The sequence below is a fragment of the Ambystoma mexicanum genome, chromosome 11, assembly GCF_040938575.1.
Source record: "Ambystoma mexicanum isolate Mex_15411 chromosome 11, UKY_AmexF1_1, whole genome shotgun sequence".
In the NCBI taxonomy this organism is placed as follows: Eukaryota; Metazoa; Chordata; class Amphibia; order Caudata; family Ambystomatidae; genus Ambystoma; species Ambystoma mexicanum.
Genome location: NC_090934.1, coordinates 263,513,256 through 263,522,603, shown reverse-complemented (window position 1 = coordinate 263,522,603; position 9,348 = coordinate 263,513,256). Strand labels below are relative to the sequence as shown.

At 43.9% G+C, this 9,348-nt stretch overlaps 1 long non-coding RNA gene across 1 annotated transcript in view; it reads right to left on the bottom strand.

Annotated features, from left to right (window-relative positions):
• Positions 1-793: 793 nt before the first annotated feature.
• LOC138503353 (uncharacterized) overlaps positions 794-9,348 on the bottom strand; it is a 168,826-nt gene continuing 160,271 nt past the window's right edge. Inside the window, exon 2 of the long non-coding RNA XR_011279625.1 lies at positions 794-4,182. This is a non-coding gene — a long non-coding RNA (uncharacterized lncRNA). The remainder of the gene's footprint in view (positions 4,183-9,348) is intronic.

Below are 9,348 nucleotides of genomic sequence, written 5' to 3'. Positions count from 1 at the left end.
TTACAATTCCTGGCATAGAACGGCACCAAAAAAGGTGGAGCAGCTTTACTCATCGCTAAGACACTTAGACCACAAATTTTAGACACTTTGCTTTGCCCAGATGGCCGCTTCGTAGCAATTAAACGCCGGATCTACGGCCAGCTATACTCCCTTATCTCGATCTACGCCCTGAATGATAAACAGGAAGAGTTTTACTCAGCTCTAAAAGATGCCATCCTGCCATTTATCGAGGGTCAAATGATAATAGGGGGAGACTTCAACGGAGCCCCTGACCCAATCAAAGATAAATCTCACCCTCCTGCTAATAAAGACTTCAGTGTGGCAACATCTCTACTTAAACTTTTCCGCACCTTAGATGTGGTCGACACATGCAGAGTCTTACACCCAGAGGTCCGCGACTACTCATTCTATTCTTATGTACACAGAACTTACTCTCGCATCGAACTGCTGCTGGCTTCCCCCCAAGTCCTGGCTTACAAGATGAGGTGACCATAGGTCCCAGAATCTTATCGGATCATGCCCCGGTCATGCTAACATTGAGAGCCCATGACCCTGATCCGCTCCCAAAACGCAAATACGACCCGATCTTGAATGACATATCATTAAGGGATGTGGTAGAGAAAGCCATCAAAGACTACTTCAAAGAAAATAAGAGCGAGGGCACCTGTCTTGATATGGGCCAAATCGTCCTCGGGACCAGCCCTCGGGAGCAATAATTACCCAATTCAGCCCAAAATACAGGTTCTATTGTGCTGAGCAGTGATCTCATGCTAGTGACAAATGACACCTTCAATAAGTTTTAGTATTTATTCTAAACAGTGAATTTCATATACATGTGGGATTCAAGTTAGAGAAGATTACAAAGCATAAAACTTAGAGAAATGCAAAATATAGAGAAACATGGAACTTAGATAAACATAGAGAAACAGAGAAACACAGTCTTACGCCCCTTCAATCAGCACTGGGAGACCCTGGCCCTCATAAGCTAGCTGTAACAAGCCCCGCTCAGAGGACAGCGCTGAAGGAGTGCCGTCAGAGCTCCAAATTCCGGGCACTTGATCTTGCTCGAACCAAGTCCACAGGACGATCTCCCACCCGAGTCATGTGAGCATGTATATTTTATAATCTCGTGCTGCCCGTCCGTGACGCACAGTTCCAGAACTTTCCCTGTGCAAAATATAGGCTGGCTCATGGAAAAAACCCAACTCTGTTAATTTCCACTGCTCCTTCTTCTGAGCCCCTCCCTGGCTCATCTGCCCGAAAGCTCAGGAATGTCTTATCAGTGCCTTCCCAGAGAAAAGGAGATTAGCTTGGGGCCATGCAGGGCTACCGTTAGTGAGGCAGAATATTCTAAGGGAAGCAGGGATGTATTAACCCCATCTGCAAGCTCTAAAAGGCATGCACTCATAGCTTAGTGTTCATAGCGCTTAAGACTGGCTATCTAAGCGCTATATAGGTGCCATAATGTTCCAAACACTCCAATATTGTCTATTAGCTTACAGAGCTGGGGCCTTCGCCCTGCCTGTCTATCAACAATGCATAATGTGACCTATCACTCATACTAGGCCTGCATATTCCTTGTAGCTCACTACTGCATAATGGAAGTGCTACAACAGACTACTGTCAGCATTTTGGCACATACTTTGAATACACTATTGGCTTTCAGCGGCTAATGCTGTCATCTAAAGCCCTGATTGGCAAGGTTGCAATTTTGTGTATCACTACATTCCACCCCTATTCAACGTGTGTGCGACAAATGCTGACTAATACACATCAATATAGTATTTAGTGCAGTGATAAAGACCTTGGGGCTTTGCAAGAGGTTTAAGCAAACTATCTTCTAGCGGTTAGTCAGCGTGGCATGCAAGGTTAGTAAAAAACACTACCTAACAAAAATGTACACAAAGTGAACAGTGACATATACCCTTGCCAAAACCTGGCCTACACAAAAATACCTACACAAAGTGAACATGGGCATTTACCCTAGCCAAAACCTGGCCTACACAACAATACCTAAATAATTATTGTATAACTGATTGTCAGTTAAAAAGCAGCATGCAGTTAGAATGTCAAGGCAATCCAGTGTAGTCTAATCTACAATGCACTATTGCATTTATGTATGGTTACCAATTCTAAAACCTGGCAGCCTTTCACTCTCAGGGCCTACCCTCCCCCTGATCCCAGGGCATTCAGACGTGACTATGGGCTGTGTGATTAGACACTTCCCCCATGTTTGTGGAACCCAACCAGAAACCATCTAATTTCGTGAACAAGGTGAACCCATGGGCACCAGGTTATCTAAATAAAAACAATTCTACTAATTTGCATCAAGCATGGCATGTGTTATTCATGCAATCAAAAGCAAGCAATTTGATCCATTTGTATGCTGGTAACTGTAGCTCTGCGTGCCAGTGTGTGGAGGATGGTCGCCCCCACTCAATAAAAAGCCAACACCTGCTGATTAAACAATGTTTGTCATACAGTGCATCGTGTGTATTTAGCAGTCTTGTTGACCTGCTCTATGGCAGAAAAAATGTCTTCATACCTAAAATTCTGCCATCTTCAGTGGTTGCCAATACTTGTAGCAGTGTTGGGCGTATCAATGGGCCCCACTAGGCCAGAAGTTCTATAGCAGAGCTGGCATCAGAACCCATAGTGGCTAGCTTATTGTGCACAGTTTCTATGTCACAAGCATATAAAGCTCCTGCAATTAATGAATCTAGCTCCCTAGCTACGCGCACTCTAGTGATGGGCCATAGAAATGGACTCCATTTGTAGCAGCTTGGTAGTACTAAGGAAACATTTCCTCATGATAAATCTATGTCTAAGTGTATCACTGTAATAATGGAGGTGTGCATTACCAGCCTAAAATTTACATGTTGCCTTACTACTGGAAAATCTAACATGTTCACAGTGTCTACCTATTGTGACTTGGAGAATACCCTTCTTCAAGTGGGATATCTACCATATACAATATTAGTTTTAGCCACAAACACCATACTACCCTCCGGCAGTGGCTGTTTCATCACACCATTGTGTAAAATGCATTTAGTCAAGTTATAGTCCATAAAATCTTGGCGAGAACACTCGCTGCAGTTCTTGGTCAGAAAAAACATCACATTAAACAAATTAAACAAATCGTTGTATCCATTCACTGAAACATTTGGGCCTATGACTTCATAGACACCAGTCATATGAGTCAGTGACAAAAGATGTCTGACAATGTGCCAGGCCAGTATGCTAGCAATTCCATGTGGATACTCATTTGTAGCGCTTTTCCAAAGAATTATTCCAAATGTCTACAATCAAAAGGTGACTCTTTGCATTAGTGTGCTGGAGACAGCTGTCCCCACAAAAACATGAAACTGGTTGGTTTAACAAAAACCGTGTCACACTATGTGTCATAAAATCAAACATCAAGTCAGTCATGGTTTCATTTACCTGCCTTAAGCTGGCTGTAAAAGTATCCAGTGTTTCAAAGGTTACCATTTCAAATTAGAGCTCACACACTTGGCAGCATTACTTCAATTAAGGATCTTAACCTACGCACAGGTGACTTTGATGTGCGCACTCATTTTATCTCAAAATAAATTACGCTCCTGCTTGCATAATTCTGCTGCCCCAACAATTCATAAATCATTTTCCTGCCTACGTGCAACGTAGAAGTTTTTTTTTTTCAAAAAGCAAAGCATCTCTGGTTAAAGCAATTCAGTTGGAAGAGCAAAACCATTTCGTTTTTTCAGATTCATCTCAAAAAGTGCATTTAAAAACCATTTTTCAATGTGTTAGCATTCAAGTGCTGTGTCACACAGCTGTTTGTGGTGCATGATCTTACAGTCCACAACTCATTGTCCACAGTCCTTTAAACAAGAAAGGCAAGACATGTCAATTAAGTTATTTCCAGCAACTGAATCATTTGAATGGGTAGCATCAAATATTTGATAATTAGCCAAATCTGCACCGTGCCAGTTCAGCAAAAGTTATTACTCTGTTGGACACCTTTCGCAGGTTGCAGAACAAATGTCCTCATACGTCATGCATGTTAGCAGCATTGAGTGCGGTGCAGGACACGTTTAAAGTTGACTCGCTTTCTCTGAGCACTGTTTGCTTGACTGATCAGTGTCACCCGCAAATTGAACACATCTACGCCAATAATGGCACGCTATTGTCTTGCTTTTTTGCCTAGGCAAAATACAAACAGAAATGTTAGGATGCCATTAAAAGTACAATGTCATTATTCATCAATATCAGCATTATCTACCCCTTCCCATAACACCACCCCCATCTTCAGAAGTCTCTTCAGGTAACTACACACTTTATCATCGCTACTGCAATTATTTATCACCCTTCTGCATGTTTCTGGGGGCTTATTTACACTCAACCATACGGGGTGTAATTGCCTAATCACAAACTCATTTGTGCAATGCGATCATAGTTGGTCAATGGTACCTCAGACTGATCTGTGCTTTTACAAAAGCCATATAATAAGTACCTAGGTCGCACAATGCTTTTCTTTTTCACCAAAGCGATCACGAATGCCAGGCGCCAACTTGCTTCCAGTGTCTCATGATCTTGATTTAGTTTGCCCTGCTGGCATCACTCCATATTTCAAAGGTAAAGTCTTTCAGTCCAATATCGCCTGCAGTTGCACAAGCAGCTTTGTTTATTTTTCTCCATACAGCTAGTGTCTTTCAAGCCTCTGGTTTTTTCACTTATCATTTTCTCAAAGGGTGTTTGCTGATTTCTTGGCCCACCCCTTTGAGCGCGATAGTCTAAGTCAGTTTCTTTTGTTGCTTCAACAAATCATTCATTCTTGCACTAAGCCGTGAGGCTTCTGGATCATGGCTAATGTGCAGTGTTCATGTTGTACTCCAAAGCCCCGCTCTGCATGTTGTCTCTTGCAAAACGGCTAAGCGCTTTATGTCAGTTTTGCTTCCATCTGGAATGCCATAATGTCTTTGTCAGTTACTCCAGCCCTGGCAATGTAGCTTGCATTTTGCCAGCTGTGTATTTCTCTTCTCAAAGCGCCTAGAGGTTTCTTCTCCAGTGCACAGCGCTTTACTTCAGTTCACATCACATGGAGCACTGGGATGCAGCTTGCACAGTAATAGCGTTTCACTTCACATCACATCACATGGTGCATGGGAATGCGGTTTGCATGGCAATGTCTGTTGGAATGGGCAGCTGTCTTTTCTTAGCCCATTAACAGATGCACAGGTTCCCCAATGTTCAGATGTGATGTGCCCATCTGCCATCCTGCATGCAGCCTTTGTTTTCCTTCCAGTGTTACTGGGCAAATTCTTTACTTCTGATCAGCTCAGTTATTGCATGCCGTTAGAAAGCATGCGTACATCAGCATTTCTGTCTTTGCACCCCCTCTCCTCAGTTTTTTTTTTTTTTCACAATGACGGTGTCTCTCACAGGGGATGGAATGCAGGAATGTCAATGTTTATCTTTCGCGCAGCAAGCTTATCTCTTTGCCTATAACTCTTAAACTGTGGCGGCTTCAATGGAAGGCACTCGTTTCAGACAGTTCATCCAGATTAACGCTTTCTTGCACTGTTCCAGCAACTCAGAAAAGCTCCCATATCTGAAACACCATTTCATTAAACAGGAGTGCAGTATTCTGCTTTTGTTTGCCTTCCTGCACCTCGCCCAAGACAGCTTCAAGGCACAAGCTCTGCACACACAGCAAGACTCTTATTTTCAAAAGAGGCACTTTCTCTTCTCATCAGATTCTACTCCATGTAATTTAGCAAAATGTCAAAGCGTCTTTTAGCCCGTTTTGAACTGATTAATGTCTCATTTAAAAGCATACGTTTTTTTTTTCTCTTCTTCCTCGTAACCTTGTAGTTTGGCTTCACAAGCTCACTCCAATGCAATGTGCGATCTTTCAAAAGAACCCGCAACCCACTAAATCTTTTATCACACACAGATTTTTCATTCTGTTGTACCATTGCCAGAATATAATCACTTATTTCAGTGCATTTAAAAAATGCCATATTTAGTGCAGCTCCCTGCACAGTTTTCCTGCAAGAGCAACCCACACTCTATATTGCTTGTGGGCTGTTATTGTGTCAACAACATTTTTCACCATGTATCACAGTCAACAGGTCACTATTTCCAAACATGCATCACTTATAAGGCAACAGTACAAATCCATGGCATAGCGTGGGAACAGTCAAAAATACTCCAGGGGCAATTTAGAGGCAATTTAGAAAAGTATAAATTGTTTTTCCCCCCAAACCATTGCAAACTGATTCTGCAATTTCAAATCAATACACAAAAATCGAAAATCCAAATAACATCACTCACTTTCTTTTTTAAGTGAGTCTCTCACCCATTATAAGCATGGCACAGCTTAAAATGCAATATAACCATTTTAGTGTGTTTCCTTTAAACAGAATTCGCCACCAGCACATGGAATTTACAGTTGCCAAAAGAAAAACAAACCCTTTAGGCTCTCAGCACAGATGTTACTCTTTCCCCTAAGCACGGCTCATTCCCCACGTTATTTTTTCAGGAATGTCAACACTTCAAAAGCATACATTAAAAAGCGAACCTTCGCCTCCGAACATTACAGCCCCCCACTCGCTAGCACACTGGGGCTGAGTCAATGGTTAAATTAGTATTCACAATTTGCATGTCAAATCCTTGCAACTATTTTTCCCTGCCCTCATGACAGAATAGAGATGAGAACTCCGTCTCACTTTGCATTTCAAATTACAACTTTAAACTGGGGAAACCGCATGATAAAATTCTTTCCTAATTGAACATATATCTTTCTTGACCATTCATCGGAGCGCTTTAAACAAAGCCATTTCCCGCTTGTTTATCGCCTTGTACTCCCTGGCTCCATTCCCAAGCAATAAGTCAGTCACGACTGATTTACTGAAGGGAGTCTTAACCACACAAGCTATCGGCCACGGCAAGCCGACACAACGCTGCTGTCTTTTGAAGTCTCAGAGCTGCAGTGAGACCACCAAGGAAATGCGACAGCCTGCTCCCCACTCTACACTGTGTTCTCTCACACAATTTGTCATTTCACAGCAAGGCACTGCTCTTCACAAATCCCACAAAGCTGCCACCAAATGTCTTGATATGGGTCAAATCGTCCTCGGGACCAGCCCTCGGGAGCAATAATTACCCAATTCAGCCCAAAATACAGGTTCTATTGTGCTGAGCAGTGATCTCATTCTAGTGACAAATGACACCTTCAATAAGTTTTAGTATTTATTCTAAATAGTGAATTTCATATACATTTGGGATTCAAGTTAGAGAAGATTACAAAGCATAAAACTTAGAGAAATGCAAAATATAGAGAAACATGGAACTTAGATAAACATAGAGAAACATAGAGAAACACAGTCTTACGCCCCTTCAATCAGCACTGGGAGACCCTGGCCCTCATAAGCTAGCTGTAACAAGCCCCGCTCAGAGGACAGCGCTGAAGGAGTGCCGTCAGAGCTCCAAATTCCGGGCACTTGATCTTGCTCGAACCAAGTCCACAGGACGATCTCCCACCCGAGTCATGTGAGCATGTATATTTTATAATCTCGTGCTGCCCGTCCGTGACGCACAGTTCCAGAACTTTCCATGTGCTAAATATAGGCTGGCTCATGGAAAAAACCCAACTCTGTTAATTTCCACTGCTCCTTCTTCTGAGCCCCTCCCTGGCTCATCTGCGCGAAAGCTCAGGAATGTCTTATCAGTGCCTTCCCAGAGAAAAGGAGATTAGCTTGGGGCCATGCAAGGCTACCGTTAGTGAGGCAGAATATTCTAAGGGAAGCAGGGATGTATTAACCCCATCTGCAAGCTCTAAAAGGCATGCACTCATAGCTTAGTGTTCATAGCGCTTAAGACTGGCTATCTAAGCGCTATATAGGTGCCATAATGTTCCAAACACTCCAATATTGTCTATTAGCTTACAGAGCTGGGGCCTTCACCCTGCCTGTCTATCAACAATGCATAATGTGACCTATCACTCATACTAGGCCTGCATATTCCTTGTAGCTCACTACTGCATAATGGAAGTGCTACAACAGACTACTGTCAGCATTTTGGCACATACTTTGAATACACTATTGGCTTTCAGCGGCTAATGCTGTCATCTAAAGCCCTGATTGGCAAGGTTGCAATTTTGTGTATCACTACAGCACCTCACCGGCCAACACGTGGGACGCAATGAAAGCGGTTATGAGAGGGGTCCTAATCTCCCAGGGAGCGGCCTACCACAAAAAGAAGCGCCAGACTCACCAAATCTTACAGGAGGACGTAGAGAGAGCAGAAGCTATATGTAAAGCAAAAACCTGGATGCCGAGAACCCATCGAGCCCTGTAGATAGCTCGAAAGAAGCTAGAAGCACATTACGCTGAAGACACAGCTCAGATTCTTGCCAGAACTAAGCAGAGCTACTACGCTGAAGGGAACAAGGCCAACAAATTTCTGGTGGAAAAACTGGCGAAGGCCAGAAAGAGAAATTCCATCCTAGGCCTCCGCGATTCCCAGGGCAGAGTCCAGTTCGCAGAGGGAGACAAGCAACACATCGCAGTCACTCACCTCACAGACATGATGACAGCCTCCCCGAGATCACCTGAAGAGCAGCTCTCATACCTGCGAGATGCAGCGCTTCCCCGGATCGCCCCTACGGTGCGAGACGAGCTGGAGACCCCGATCACGAGCGAAGAGGTGTCGACAAAGTCATCAAAAGTCTCAAACCAAGGGGCCCGGGTCCAGACGGATTCTTGACCCGCTTTTACAAAGTCTTTCGCTCGCAGCTGGTGACCCCCCTTACATCGCTCTTTAATTTCTTCGCTACCTCAGGGTCCATCACCTCATCCATGCAGGAATCGATCATAGTTCTTGCCCTGAAGCTGGGAAAAGACCCCAGAGACATCACAGAGACATCACAGCGTGTAGACCTATCTCTCTACTAAACCTGGACGCTAACATTTACTCAAAGGTCTTGGCCAACCGATTAGCGAGAGTGCTCCCGGACATCATCGACCCAGACCAGACGGGATTCGTACTGAATAGATCCGCTGCAGACAACGTCCGCAGGGTCCTAAACCTGGTCGAAGTCACTCAACGAGATGCACGTAAATTGGCTGTGCTAGCTTTAGATGCGACTAAAGCCTTTGACAAAATAGATTTGTCATTCCTCCGATTCACCCTTTCACTTTGGACCCACATTTCAGAAACTCGTCTTAGCGAACTACCAATCACCGAAGACCTTGCTCCGCGTTAACAGCTTCCTATCTAACCCGATCCCCTTATCATGCGGCACCAGACAAGGATGCCCCTTTCTCCCCTGCTCTTCGCCCTGGTTATGGAGCCACTGGCCCAAAG